General features: G+C 40.9%; 1 pseudogene; it reads right to left on the bottom strand.

The window, feature by feature from the left end:
- The window catches only part of LOC118350514 (ubiquitin-conjugating enzyme E2 variant 1-like), a 39,416-nt pseudogene that overhangs the window by 24,673 nt on the left and 1,539 nt on the right, over window positions 1–13,204 (bottom strand).

Genomic DNA, 13,204 nt, shown 5'->3' with positions numbered 1-13,204 from the left:
TTCTTTTCAAGAAAATCTATGGACATTGTGAGAAGCACCTGACTCATCTCAAAGAAATAGTTGAAACTACAGACCACTTTCAGAAAAACCACATCAAGTAGCAAAGAAATTCCAGTGACACTGCCAACCACCTTGAATTAACTAGTCCCTCCCCAGTGTGATGATCAGACTAGTTTATATTTGTATAAACTAACAGAATGGAGAAGGGGATCCCAGAGGTGAATGCGATGCTGTAGCTGGCAGTTTAAAGCAAATTTTAGTCTTAGAGAAATTAAGGAATGTGACATTCCTTGCATGTCAGTATTTTGGACTAAAATTCATAACTATCACAGACATTTAAATAAAAGAAGATAGAGGAGTTCCTTATGAATACAACACAAGAGATTGCAGAGCTTTGGGGTGCCTGGGTGGTTCAGTTGGTTAGGCACCAACTCTTGATTTTGGCTCGGATCTAAGAATAGATAACTATATAAATTTCTATATGTATACAGAAAGAGAAAGAAAGTGAGAGAGAGACCTACAGAGTAGGCCAGTAGACTGGAGACCCAGAGGAGTTGTAGTTCTAGCCCAAAGGTAGAACATTTTTTGTTCTGAAGACAATAGTTTTGTTTTGTTTTGTTTTGTTTTAATTTTAATTTATTTATGATAGTCACAGAGAGAGAGAGAGAGGCAGAGACACAGGCAGAGGGAGAAGCAGGCTCCATGCACCGGGAGCCCGACATGGGACTCGATCCCGGGTCTCCAGGATCACGCCCTGGGCCAAAAGCAAGCGCCAAACCACTGCGCCACCCCAGGATCCCCTGGAGACAATAGTTTTTGTTCTATTAAGGCCTTCAACTAATTAGATGAGACTTACACATTATTGAGGGTAGTCTACTCAAAGTCCACTGATTTAAATGTTAATCTCATGCAAAAAAAAAAAAAAAAAAAAACATATTCATAGAAACATTCAGAAGAATGTTTCATGAAATATCTGGGTACCATGGCCCAGCCAAGTTAACACATAAAACTAACCATATAGCATATATCCCCTGAATGCCAGGGCAATTCCATTTATGTATGTAAGATACCTTCAGCTGTAAATACCTGAGAATGCACTTTAGAGATCACTTGATATGTAAAACAGAGGAAAAGATGTTAGGTTATTGCATATATTTCAAAACAATAGGTACATCTATACTGAAGGTTCTACAGCAAAAATTTAAAGGATGAAAAATGAAAAACTGTCAAATAGTGAGAAAGTCTGAAAGCTGATTTTAAAAGGATGTATCTTATAAAGAGTTTGTGTGGGGATGCCTGGGTGGCTCAGCAGTTAAGCATCTGCCTTCGGCTCAGGGTGTGATCCTGGAGTCCTGGGATTGAGTCTCACACCAGGCTCGCTGCATGGAGCCTGCTTCTCCCTCTGCCTGTGTCTCTGCCTCTCTCTCTCTCTCTCTCTCTCTCTCTCTCTCTCTTTCTCTGTGTGTGTGTGTGTCTCATGAATAAATAAAAAATTTATTAAAAAAAAAACAGTTTGTGTGAAGTTATTCTATTTTTCCTAAAACTAGGGACAAGGGGCTAGAAAGTAGTCAAGAGATCATAGACTGACACAAAAGAGATCATTCACTCCCACCTCACTGTGGGGTTTTTTTGTATGTGTTTTTGTTTTCGTTTTCGTTTTTGTTTTTGTTACGTAAGCTCCATGTGCAGCATGGAGCTCAAACTCACAAACTCAAGACTCCAAATTCATGACCCGAGCTGAGATCAAGAGCTGGATACTCAACTGACTGAGCCACCCAGGCACTCTTCCCACCTCACCCTTTTACCATAAACTAACTTGACCATCTCTTCTACTTCCCAGAATCTAGAATCTCAGTGACCATCTCTTCTACTTCTCAGCATCCAGAATCTTTTTATTTTTTTAAGATTTTATTTATTTGTTCATGAGAGACACACAGAGAGAGAGAGAGAGGCAGAGACACTGGCAGAGGGAGAAGCAGGCTCCATGCAGGGAGCCCTACGTGAGACCGGATCCCAGGTCTCTAGGATCATGCCTGGACTCAAGGCAGCGCTAAACCGCTGAGCCACCCAGGCTGCCCATCAGCATCTAGAATCTAAGAGTCAGAGGGAATGAAACTAACCCACTGTACTTCACTAAGGTGGCACCTGAGTGATATTTAACGAGGGTCTAGAAACAATCTTTGCTGGATATAATGAGCCAAGTAGCCTCAACTAAGTCCCCAATAACCTCAGGCCTTGAAACATGGCAAAAGTTTGACATATTAAAAAATACAGTGTGACCTTCATTACATTATCCCACATCTTTGTTCTAATGAATAAAAATTGGTAGAATGCCTCTTAATGTGTGAAATACTCTAAGAAACATCTCCATCAGATTTGTCTCCACATGGCTTCCTTGAACTGCCAAAAAGTTATAGTTTATATTATTGTTCTTTAGTTTTTTGATACAGATTTTAGATTTGCTCAAGCAGGTCCCCTAATACTCAGAATGATATGAATGCGTTTGGCTTTATCTTCAAAGCATGAGTTATATATATATATGTGTGTGTGTGTATATATATATATATAGTCTATTCATAATGTATATCATGGTTAGTGAATCCCTGAATTCAAACTCTTTCCAAATAAGTTGATTTCCAATGTGTCTTTCTTAAAAGGTTATCTTTCATTTTCTATTCTTATATATAAATATCTCTCAGAAATAAAATCTGAGTTTCTTTCCATTTCAATACCCTCATTGTAAAATCATTTTACAAAGCTGACAAGCTCTAATTACCTACACAATATGAGTTAGGAAAATTCTTTCTATGACAGACCATTAAATAATACTTCTGAGATAAAGGTTCCTGATCCATGGCCTTGCCCTGCAACAATACATGCATTTCAGGCTCCTCCATATACCTGAGGCAGACCGTTGAGAACATCACAGGAAAGTAGTGTGAGGAGAGCAAAGTAAACATATACATCTAGATAGCCATACACTAGCCAATTCCCAACTCCACTTGAATTCCCACCCCCTCAAAACTGCTCAACCATTCATGATATTTGATACTTAATAGCTGAAGTACTTAGAAAATATAGTGAACCATTATATTGGTTGTATGATAAAAGATAAGTGGCAAAATTTTGTAGTGTGCTGGGGAAATTGTCTTAACAACAACAACAACAACAACATACAACATACAATAGCCAAGATTTCATCCTTTCGAAATATCTTTAAGAAATCTGTACTAACTGGGACACCTGAGTTGCTCAGCGGTTGAGCATCTGCCTTCGGTCCAGGGTGTGATCCTGGAGTCTTCAGGATTCAGGAGTCCCACATCGGGCTCCCTGCATGGAGCCTGCTTCTCTCTCTGCCTGTGTCTCTGTCTCTCTCTTTGTGTCTCTCATGAATAAAAAAATCTTTTTAAAAGGGGGGCAGGGGGCTTTGTAATACAAAGAACAAGGCCCTAAAAATATCCTTAAAATAAAAAAAGAAATTTGTACTAGCTGTTTGCCATTTAGCTGTTTGTCATTTAGAGAATTATTAAATTTTCTAAAACCAGAGTTTAAAATACATAACACATTATTGTGTATTATAAAGCTAAAGCATGAATGAAAGGGTTAATATAAACATCTGCTTACAAACCTTACTTTGAAAATTTAGGATACTAGGACTTATGTCCCTGAAGTTATAATACAATGATAGCTAACAGCATTTGTACACAATTTACTGACAAGGTATATAATTCAGTTATTATAAGATTTCCCAATCAGTTTCTAGGCAATCATTTGCTTGCAGCTATTCTTAACTATGCTTAGGAATTACCTGAACATCTCACTTAATATTGACTACAATTTATTTGTAAGGAGCTACAGTACAATGAGCAGTTGTACTATGCTTCTCATAGATGCACTGAAAGCTTTAATTTAGACAATGTTACATAATCTTGAAGAATTGGGTAAAAAGGGCAGCTCAGGTGGCTCAGCGGTTTAGCACCACCTTCAGCCAGGGGTATGATTTTGGAGACCCGGGATCGAGTCCCACATCAGGCTCCCTGCATGGAGCCTGCTTCTCCCTCTGCCTGTGTCTCTGCCTCTCTCTCTCTCTCTCTCTCTCTCTCCCTGCCTCTCATGAATAAATAAATAAAATCTTAAAAAAATAATAATTGGGTAAAAAGAGAGAGAGAACTAATCACTAGGTAAAGCTGATATACAGAAACCAAAATATTAATTCACTTTTGCAAAATTGACAAGACTAGAATATCCTTTATTATATACATTAGTGCATGGGTACTTTTAAGTGTACTTAATCCTTGTTTGTTAAAATAGTATTTTGGGACTCCTGGGTGGCTTGGCGGTTGAGCATTTGCCTTTGGCTCAGGACGTGATCCCGGGTCTGGGGATCGAGTCCTGCGTCAGGCTCCTGCATAGGCAGGAGCCTGCTTCCCCTCTGCCTGTGTCTCTGCCTCTCTCTGTGTGTCTCTCATGAATAAATAAATAAAATATTTTTTAAAAATTAAAATAAAATAAAATAAAATAAAATAGTATTTTATGTGTAAATTTTATTCAGGGTCCCAACAGAAAACATATGGGTAATTTGAGAGAAGTTAATAAATAAGCTTTATAAGATGGGCACGATGAAGGAAAACCAAGAAGATAGAAAGTATACTAGGCTAATTGAGCTTTACTACCCTTGCTTCTAAAGGGGCAAGAGAAGAAAGAGAGGATGAAGTGGGCCACTTTAAAAGAAGCTAGCCCTTTAGTGGAGGCCAACAGCAACTCCCTCTTCCCTCTGATCTGCTGGAGTTGCCTATTGGCCCAAACCAATGGAAAACCAGAGGACAAGGAATTCATTAGTGCATTTAATTCCACTACTAGGTATTTACCTTAAGAAAACATAAACACTAATTCAAACATTTATACACACACACACACACACACACACACACCTCCATTTACTGTAGCATTATTTAAAATAGCCAAGATATGGAAGCAACCCAAGTGTCCATCAATAGATGAATGGATAAAGAAGATATGGCATATATACACACAATGGAATATAAAGAATGAGATCTTGCCATTTGTAACATGGATGGACCTAGAGGATATTAAGCTAAGTGAAATAAGTCAGAGAAAGACAATTACCACACAATTTCACTTATATGTGGCATCTAAAAAAATAAACCAACAAAAACGCAAAAACAGAGCCATAAATACAGAGAAGAGACTGATGGTTGCCAGAGGGAAGGCGGGGTGGGGGTGGGGATTGGGAGATAGGCAAAATGGGTAGAGTAAGGAATACAGGTTTCCAATTATGGAATAAGTAAGTCATCAGGATGAAAAGTACAGCACAGGGAATACAGTCTATGGTGTTGTATGATGACAGATTGTAGTTACACTTGTCATGAGCATAGTATTACACGTAGACTTGTTGATATCCTATGTTGTGTACCTGCAACTAGTGGAACATTACATTTCAATTTTTTTAAAAAGAGAGATGGTTGTAGCACTCCCAGATTTCACATCCTCTATGCTCAATATGCAGTAGGACTTTTTCTCAACAGTTGGATAAAAAAGTCAAATCTGACTTTCACTAGCTCAAACTGGGTTGTTTCTACCTGCAGACCAATCAGTGTAGCCAGGTGGATTGGAGTGGTTAAGCCAATCAGGCCCTACCCTAGAGCTTAGAATGACCAACTGCATCCAAATAGTATGAGCTGAGAGTAAATGAAAGATGGATCCACAAATAATTAAGAGAACTTGGAAAAGGATCACTGGAGATGTCAGGTGGCCAGAAATGATAAATTTGTAGTACAAATCCCAAATGCATATCTCTACCCTTCAGCTTTCTCCCAAATTCTAAGTTTGTTTATTCAATTACATACTTGGTATTTTGTATAAGATGTCTCCAAACATCTCAAACTTTATTTTTTTTTAAGATTTATTTATTCATGACACACACACACACACACACACACACACACACAGGCAGAGACACAGGCAGAAGCAGAAGCAGAAGCAGGCTCCATTCAGGGAGCCCAACATGGGACTCGATCCCGGGACTCCAGGATCACACCTTGGGCCAAAGGCAGGTGCTAAACCGCTGAGCCACCCAGGGATCCCCACATCTCAAACTTGAAATGTCCCAAACTGAACCAGCTACAGAAAAGAGGCCTGGAACTGGAGTGCTCCCTTTGTTCTTTGTTGTAGCTCCCAAATTCTATCCCCACTCTCCTCTTGCCAAAGTCCCATAATCTTTAAAGTAGGCCAATAGATTTTAACACTAGCTTCTTGTCCTTGTTACTGTCTCTTTCAAACCCCTGCATCACATCCCTTCTTCGCTGATGACTCTAGCACCTATTTCACAATCTTTATTACCACCACTACTCATCACTTACAGTGTCCACAGTGATGATTCACCTAATACCTTACATTCTGTTTCTCAACCTCCTTGCATCCAATGATCATTTCATTCTTCCAGCTCAACTACCCACTCCTTTGGTAACACTGTTAAATTTGGTAACACAGTGAATTGTCTGTACCAATAATTATACTACCACTAAAATCTCAAAATCTAGAACCCTATTCTCTAATGCTCCCATTTCCTGTCATTTCTAGTCTTCTCACTGCAGCTCTTCCTTGGACTTCATGAAATCTCCAGTCCACTGACACCATCACTTCCTCACTACAAATCATCCCCTTACCCAGTTTATATTTCCTTGTTTATTGTTCAAACCATTTCCTTCAAAACACTCTTAACTCTTCTAGTCCTTTCTTACCTTGTTATCTTGCCTGGCAAAACTTGAACCCTAATTAATTCCATATATTCCATACCTGCACCCAAGTGTCTGAATATTTCTAGAAAAGGAAAGCTTTAAGCTTTTCTTAAGACTTTAGTCATAATAAATTTATGGCCATAAATGTCATGGGCACAGGACTCTGGCAACCAATCCTACTTCACTTCCTTGGTCTGCCTTTTTTTTTTTTTTACTGTGCATACTGACAATTCCACATATCCTTTCTCCTAAACCTCTTGTACCTCATTATTTCCCATTCTCAGTTGATGACTTTGCCTCATGAGTATTTGAGAAAATTCAAACAAGGAGTCAGGACCTGCATTATCTATACCTATACTTCCTGCCATGGAGCAAGTGACATCTCTTGCTTACTACCAGAAGTAGCAGCCCCAGGATATCAACCACTGCATGATTTGCAAATATCAGGATCACCAAGAAATATGACTCACACACGCACTGGATCTAACACTTTACTCACACAAGCAGAGCAAAATCAGCCTCAATAATGAGCATCTGTTCCCCACGGCCAGTGCATCTTGACCCACAGTTAATGCACAGATGATCTGCACAAACCCTTCCTGTGATGCAGGTGAAGGATCCCCATCTATCCCTGCCAGGAACATGTATAGCAGTGGGGTTGGCCAGGTGCCATAAGATGCACACACTTTAAGCATAACAAAGAAGTACATATCAAATCAGGAATAGGGAAAGATATTCCTAAACAAATCTATATGCCCAGCACAGGGTATGAGGGCCTATCTCCATGTCAGGAAATGTTCCAGACCCAAGGCACACTGCTGTGCAGCCAAACAAGGGTCAAAAGACTGCATGACTGCCTTTCCCAATGGTCCATCCCCCAACCATTGTTCAGCTGCTTAAATAGCAGATACAGTGCAAAAATCTCGTAGGACCACTGTCTGCCCCAAATTTGGAGATAGAGTGGAGTCTAATGGGGCCCCTGAAAAATCCATAGATGCAGTTTTTCTGCACAGCCTACCTGTCATTTTGAGACAGCACTTCATTTTGAGACAAAACCAAACGCAGGGTGATGATCAGGCCTATCCTTGAGGATGGTCCCTAATTAGGAACCCCAAGTGCTTGGATTAAGCCAACTAAGGAATTAAAAAAATAAGTCTGGGAGGGACTGCAGGTATATAGTTCAATAATCATCCCACCCGAGCATAGATGTTCTTTAGTTTTTACCTTACCTGAATTATTGATATATACACAAGAGTTATTGGCAATCATACCAATGCCTCACTGTTCTGCCAACAGATAGTCAAGGCTATTGTTATTCATCCCTACCTTAGCTAGTGAATTCAGTGAATCCTGTTGGTTTTGGATAGCTTGGGGTCTGAGTCATTCTGTACCAGTCAGGACATCACAATGGAAACATGAGATTAGGACCTTAACCTCTAATTTGGAGGGGCTTCTCTCTACCACATAGCATGGGTGTAATTCTTCTATAGGAATCTCATTTATTTCTGTTTTATCTATCCAGTTTTACCAACCAAAGCTATATTGCTCTGTGGATCAACCCTGTTCTCTTTTTTTCCCACCTTTATAATCTCTTGAATTCCCCTTTTGGCCCTATGGACATGGATTCCCCTTGTTTTCTATCTGAAGCCATTGAAATCAGTTTATTGTTTTTATCCTAAGCAAGACTTTTCAGTGGAGCTTTTCCATTGCTTCCCCCACAGTCATTTCAGAGACAACGGTAGTGATAGCCCAGTCTTCCACTGGGAAGGGCCCTGTTGCATGAAGGCCTCTAATTCATCATCCATGTCCCAGAGGCAGGGTCATTTAATCAATTACCTAAGGCTTTTACTGAAATGAGGGCTTTAAGAATGACTTTCCAGGAGTCTTAGTCTTAGGGGACTCCTCATAGTTGGGAATACTATGCTCATACTCCTTGCAATCTACGTCAAGAGTGACACGAGGGGCACCTGGGTGGCTCAGTGGTTGAGAGTCTGCCAATGGCTCAGGTGTGATCCCAGAGTCCTGGGATGGAATCCTGCATCAGGTTGCCTGAAGGGAGCCTTCCTTCTCCCTGTCTCTGCCTTTCTCTGTGTGTCTCATAAATGAATAAATAAAATCTTAAAAAAAAAAAAAAAGAGTGACATGGACTTACCTGTCCTGTCGGTTGCCCTATTCGATATAGGCAAAAAATGCACTGCAGCAAGGGGTCCGTGGTTAGCTTAGACGGCACCACTCAGCCTAAGACATTGGGTCTGCAAGGCCTTCTCATCAAACAGGGGCACCAACCAAGCTGCACAACTCCCCTGGCCTCTGTCCACATCTTTCAGTTTTTGCTTTTCACTCTCCAAAAAGGACCTCATCAACTTCATTTTCAGCAAAACCACTGGGGGCTTGCATTTAGTGAAAACAAGTCCAACCTGGATAAGCAGAGCTTCCTACATAGGGGCCTTTGATTTCTCTTGGGTGTCATCTGCAGCTTCTGGCATGTGGGAGTTAGAGGACAGTGTGGGAGTGTGAAGGTGACCAGAAACCAGGTTAATTTTCCATGTAATTTCTTGCATTTCTGCCCTTATCCATAATACCAGTTGATCCTGTTGACACGGAAATTGTGTACATTTCATTTATTCACATTCAGCCAGAGAAAGCCCTGTACTCAGTCAGCCCATCATCCCCCCCAGGGGGCTGACACTACCCTGGAATGGCTGGACTGATGAACACCATGCATCTGCACCATGCACTAACATTGTTGTTGACCTTGCTCACTGCACTAAACTGTTGAGTAACTAACACCTGTTGCCAACCACTAGGAAAAGCAATAGCAAGATGTCAGCCTACTGCAGAGTTTGCAGGTGTTGGCGTTGCCAAGAAAGACATGACTCACACAGACACTGGATGGAATAAGACTTTATTCACAGAGAAGAGATCAAGCAAGATGAGCTTCAATAGTGACTGCCAGTCCTTCATGGCTAGTGTATATTGCCCTGAAGATGACACAGGGAAGTGGTCTGTCCTCAATCCTTTTATGCGGCAAGTGAAGAATGTTTTCCCCTTCCCACCAAGGAATAGATATAACAATGGCGTTAGCCAGGTGTCATATGATGCACATGCTTTAAGTAAAACAAAGAGGTACATATCAAATCCTGAATAAGGAAAGATAGTCCCAGACAAGTCCATATGCCCAGCGCAGGCTGTTAGGACTTCTTATCTCCATGAAAGAAAATGTTCCAGGCCCAAGGCACACTCCTATACAATTATGCAAGGGTCAAGGGGCTATAAGTAACTGCCTTCCCCAACAACTGCTTTTTCTTTTCACAGATGAAACAGATGAAGTGTTCCTCTTCCAACCAAAGACCTCCATCTGTAGTCTGGAAAGGATCTCCCCTTGTCTTCTCAAAGATTTTGCTCCTACAACTTTTGCCTTAAAAAGCAGTCCTTTGGGACGGCAGAGTGGCTCAGTAGGTTAAGCATCCGCCTTCAGCTCAGGTCATGATCCCGGACTCCTGGGATTGAGCACTACAGCTGGCTTCCTGCTCAGGGGAAGGCTTGCTTCTCCATCTCCCCTTGCCTTTCCCCTCACCACCACCCCCATGCTCTCTCTCTCACTCTCTCTTAAATAAATAAAATCTAAACAAACAAACAAACAAAACCAGTCCCTTGACCTTATGACACTCTCCAGCTACTGACCCATTTCTGCCTTCTCATCTCGTTTTCTCTTCAATCCTCTTCAATCCGGTTTCCATCATCACTATTTCGCTGAGACTGCTCACAAGATCACCAGTGATCTTCATGTTGCCAAACCCAATGGTCATTTCTGTTATCGTACCTGACCTTTCAGGAGCATTCCAAATGTTTTATCTCTCTCTCTCTCTCTCCACTTCATTTCTGAGATATCACACTCTCTAGTTTTACCCCGAATGGGGTCTCCTTTGCTGGCACGTCCTTTTCTACTAGAACTCTAAACTAAGCAGTGCACCAAGGTTCTGCTCTGTCCTAGGCTATCTCCTATTTATACTCTTTCCCTGATGATCTCAGTGTCATGCTTTAAATATCTTACTCATGCCAATGACACTCAAGCCCTGACCTCTCCTCTGAACTTTAGACTCATGTATTAAACTATCCTTGACATTTCCACATATACAAGATTTTCCCCTAATTTAAGCTCTTTAACTTTATTTCATGAACTTAACACTTTATTATTTCACAGAGTACTGACAAGATTTTCAATTCACAATTGTCTGTTCTGCAATCAAACCTAGAGTTTACTGGCTAGTTCAGTCTAGAAATTGGAAAAAAAAAAGAACATTATACTAAGATTCTTTAATTCTAATTTTTGAAGTCTGATTTTTTTTTCTGCTTTAGAATAATCATGCTGGGATCCCTGGGTGGCTCGGTGGTTTAATGCTTGCCTTTGGCCTGGGGCGTGATCTTGGAGTCCCGGGATCGAGTCCCATGTCAGGCTCCCTGCATGGAGCCTGCTTCTCCCTCTGCCTATGTCTCTGCCTCTCTCTCTGTGTGTCTCTCATGAATAAATAAATAAAATCTTTAAAAAAAAAAAAAAAGAATCATGCTTATACTACTTAACATGGCATACATACATCTACCATGATTTAAGCAAAAGTTGTAATACCAAACTTTATTCTCATGCATTATCTACCCAGAGCTTTGTGTATATTGAAATGTTTTCAAAAGTGGTCTACTGTAGGATATCTGCACACACTATGGCACTGGTTCTAGGCTACTGCAGTTGGCCCTTCTCTTCCTACACTTGTTCTTGCACAAAACTTCAATCATCCTCTCTACATTTATTTGCCCAATGGTCCTTCTCTAGCCCTGACTTTTCTCTTGGGCTTCATCTCTACAGTTCTGATGATCCACTGGATATGTAACTCAATGCAAAATGCATCTTCTTTTGTATTCTCCGTAATCAATAACTTCTGACTTCCCTCCTCCTCTCAACGGAGTCGCAGTTCTCTTGGCTGCCCAGGCCAGGCTCCACTCCACTCCCACATCTCATCATCACATCCTATTATTTCTTCCTTCAATACGGTAATATCATGCCTTTGTGACATTATGAATTTGAGGAAAGGAAGACTTGGGAATATTAGTTAACTGAGATCTCTATGTCTCACTTTGTTCATCTCTAATGCAAGATTAAAAATATATATCAGGATTATTCTGAAGATTACATGACTAGGGAAGCTTGGGTAGCTCAGCAGTTGAGCACTTGCCTTCGGCCCAGGGCATGATCTGGAGTTCCAGGATTGAGTCCCACGTCAGGCTCCCCGCATAGAGCCTGCTTTTCCCTCTGCCTATGTCTCTGCCCCTCTCTCTCTCTCTCTCTCTCTGTCTTTCATGAATAAATAAATAAAATCTTTAAAAAAAGAAAAAGAATAGGGCAGCCCCTGTGGTGCAGCGGTTTAGCACCGCCTGCAGCCTGGGGTGTGATCCTGGAGGCCCAGGATTGAGTCCCACGTCGGGCTCCCTGCATGAAGCCTGCTTCTCCCTCTGCCTGTGTCTCTGCCTCTCTGTGTGTGTGTGTGTCTCTATGAATAAATAAATAAAAATCTTAAAAAAAAAATTAGACATTTTTTAGCTCTCCAAGTAATTCATTTTTCTTTTAAGATTTTATTTTCTTTACTCATGAGAGATACAGAGCGAGAGAGAGAGAGGCAGAGGGAGAAGCAGGCTCCATGCAGGGAGCCCAACACGGGACTCAATCCTGGGTCTCCAGGATCAGGCCCTGGGCTGCACGCAGTGCTAAACCGCTGAGCCACCGGGGATGCCCTCTCCAAGTAATTCAATTGATAAGGCAAGGTAGGGGATCATTGTTGTTTGTTTGTTTGTTTGAATAAATTTTTTTAAAGATTGTATTTATTTATTTGACAGAGAGAGAGTGAAAGAGCACAAGCACAGGGAGCCGCAGAGGGAGCAGGAGCCCCAACGCAGGGCTTAATCCCAGGACACTGGGAAGATCATGACCCTAGCTGAAGGCAGACATTGAGGAAATCGTTTTATACGGCTTTTGCCGAGGTGATTTTGATAGTCTTCAACACAGCAGTGATTCAAAGATAACAGAATAATAGTTTTCAATTTCGATGTGTAATAACTGCCATCCCATAAAGTCGTATGTATGGTTTTCAATTAGCAAAACACTCTTCAAAATATAAACACAACAGGACCATTGGGGGGAATGGAAGGATAGTGGGGACAATTAAGTAGTATCTATCACAAACTTAAGTGACTCACTTCTAGAAATTGATCTTGCAGATCTCACAAGCTCATTACACCTGAAATTCACATCAGCAGAATCTGAAAGTGAAAATTTGAAAACTGAGGAAATAAATTATGATACATCAACTGAATACTATGCAGACTATAGACAAGAGTAAGTTCGTCTATATATACTGATACAGAAAGGTATCTAATTTATGAGGGGGCAAGGCAAG

Source organism: Canis lupus, chromosome 12, assembly GCF_003254725.2.
Source record: "Canis lupus dingo isolate Sandy chromosome 12, ASM325472v2, whole genome shotgun sequence".
Classification (NCBI taxonomy): domain Eukaryota; kingdom Metazoa; phylum Chordata; class Mammalia; order Carnivora; family Canidae; genus Canis; species Canis lupus.
This window is presented reverse-complemented; position numbering and strand designations above follow the sequence as displayed.